Source organism: Arachis hypogaea, chromosome 6, assembly GCF_003086295.3.
Source record: "Arachis hypogaea cultivar Tifrunner chromosome 6, arahy.Tifrunner.gnm2.J5K5, whole genome shotgun sequence".
In the NCBI taxonomy this organism is placed as follows: domain Eukaryota; kingdom Viridiplantae; phylum Streptophyta; class Magnoliopsida; order Fabales; family Fabaceae; genus Arachis; species Arachis hypogaea.
Window position 1 is genome coordinate 52,519,028 of NC_092041.1, and position 2,708 is coordinate 52,521,735.

Below are 2,708 nucleotides of genomic sequence, written 5' to 3' on the forward strand. Positions count from 1 at the left end.
CTACTCCCGATTTCTATGGGAGAAGCATCTCTATCCCTGCCATTGGAGCAAACAACTTTGAGCTTAAGCCTCAATTAGTTTCTCTAATGCAACAGAATTGCAAGTTCCATGGACTTCCATTGGAAGATCCTCATCAGTTTTTAGCTGAATTCTTGCAAATCTGTGACACTGTCAAGACTAATGGGGTTGACCCTGAGGTCTACAGACTTATGCTATTCCCTTTTGCTGTAAGAGACAGAGCTAGGACATGGTTGGACTCTCAACCTAAAGAAAGCCTGGACTCTTGGGAAAAGCTAGTCAATGCCTTCTTGGCAAAGTTCTTTCCACCTCAAAAATTGAGTAAGCTTAGATTGGAAGTCCAAACCTTCAGACAGAAGGAAGGAGAATCCCTCTATGAAGCTTGGGAAAGATACAAACAATTAATCAGAAAGTGTCCTTCTGATATGCTTTCTGAATGGAGCATCATAGGTATTTTCTATGATGGTCTCTCTGAACTATCCAAGATGTCTTTGGATAGCTCTACAGGAGGATCTCTTCATCTGAAGAAGACGCCTACTGAAGCTCAAGAACTGATTGAAATGGTTGCAAATAACCAATTCATGTACACTTCTGAAAGGAATGCCATATTGGCTCAGAATAAAATATTGACTCAACAAGTCAATATGATTTCTCAAAGTCTGTCTGGAATGCAAAATGCACCAAGCAGTACTAAGGAGGCTTCATCTGAGGAAGAAGCCTATGATCCTGAGAACCCTTCAATGGAAGAGGTGAATTACATGGGAGAACCCTATGGAAACACCTATAATCCTTCATGGAGAAATCATCCAAATCTTTCATGGAAGGATCAACAGAGACCTCAACAAGGTTTCAATAACAATAATGGTGGAAGAAACAGGTTTAGCAATAGCAAGCCTTTTCCATCATCTTCTCAGCAACAGACAGAGAGTTCTAAGCAGAATACCTCTGACTTAGCAACCATGGTCTCTGATCTAATCAAAACCACTCAAAGTTTCATGACTGAAACAAGGTCCTCCATTAGAAACTTGGAGGCACAAGTGGGTCAGCTGAGCAAGAAAATTACTGAACTCCCCCTAGTACTCTCCCAAGCAATACAGAAGAAAATCCAAAAGGAGAGTGCAAGGCCATCAACATGGCCGAATTTTGGGAGGAAGGAGAGGCAGTGAACGCCACTGAGGAAGACCTCAATGGACGTCCACTGGCCTCCAATGAGTTCCCAAATGAGGAACCAAGGGAATCTGAGGCTCAAAATGAGACCATAGAGATTCCATTGGACTTACTTCTGCCATTCATGAGCTCTGATGAGTATTCTTCCTCTGAAGAGGATGAGTATGTCACTGAAGAGCAAGTTGCTAAATACCTTGGAGCAATCATGAAGCTAAATGACAAGTTATTTGGAAATGAGACTTGGGAGGATGAACCCCCTTTGCTCACCAAAGAACTGGATGACTTGTCTAGGCAGAAACTGCCTCAAAAGAGACAGGATCCTGGGAAGTTTTCAATACTTTGTACCATAGGCACCATGACCTTCAAGAGGGCCTTGTGTGACTTAGGGTCAAGTGTAAACCTCATGCCTCTCTCTGTAATGGATAAGTTAGGGATCTCTGAGGTGCAAGCTGCAAAAATCTCACTAGAGATGGCAGACAACTCAAGAAAACAAGCCCATGGACTTGTAGAGGATGTTCTGGTTAAGGTTGAAGACCATTACATCCCTACTGACTTCATAGTCCTAGAGACTGGGAAGTGCATGGATGAATCCATCATCCTTGGCAGACCCTTCCTAGCCACAGCAAGGGCTGTGATTGATGTTGATAGAGGAGAGTTGATCATTCAAGTGAATGAAGAATCCTTGGTGTTTAAGGCCCAAGGATATCCCTCTGTCATCATGGAGAGGAAGCATGAAGAGCTTCTCTCAAAACAGAGCCAAACAGAGCCCCCACAGCCAAACTCTAAGTTTGGTGTTGGGAGGCCACAACCAAACTCTAAGTTTGGTGTTGAACCCCCACATTCAAACTCTAAGTTTGGTGTTGGGAGGTTCCAACATGGCTCTGAGTATCTGTGAGGCTCCATGAGAGCCCTCTGTCAAGCTATTGACATTAAAGAAGCGCTTGTTGGGAGGCAACCCAATGTTTTATAATTAACTATTTTCTTTTGTTATTTTTTGTAGGTTGATGATCATGAGAAGTCACAAAATCAATGAAAAAAAAAGCAAAAATAGAATGAAAAACAGGAAGAAAAACAGCACACCCTGGAGGACGCACCCACTGGTGTTTAAACGCCAGTGAGGTTAGCTGTTGGGCGTTTAACGCCCAGTCTGGCACCATTCTGGGCGTTTAACGCCAGAAAGGGGCACCAGACTGGCGTTAAACGCCAGAAATGGGCAAGAAGCTGGCGTTAAACGCCAGAAAGGGGCACCAGCCCGGCGTTTAACGCCAGAAATGGCTCAAAACGTGATTTTGCTTGCCATTTGGTGCAGGGATGACTTTTCCTTGACACCTCAGGATCTGTGGACCCCACAGGATCCCCACCTACCCTACCACTCTCTCTCTTCTTCACCCATTCACCAATCACCTCAACACCTCTTCCCCAAAAACCCCTCACCTATCAAATCCCATCTTTCTCTTCACCACTCACATCCATCCTTCATAAAACCCCACCTACCTCACCATTCAAATTCAAACCACTTTCCC

At 44.1% G+C, this 2,708-nt stretch overlaps 1 non-coding gene across 1 annotated transcript; it reads right to left on the minus strand.

The window, feature by feature from the left end:
* Positions 1-341: 341 nt before the first annotated feature.
* LOC112699889 (small nucleolar RNA R71) lies at positions 342-449 on the minus strand. The gene has a single exon (XR_003152822.1). It is a non-coding gene; the product is annotated as a small nucleolar RNA R71 (small nucleolar RNA).
* Positions 450-2,708: the final 2,259 nt, after the last annotated feature.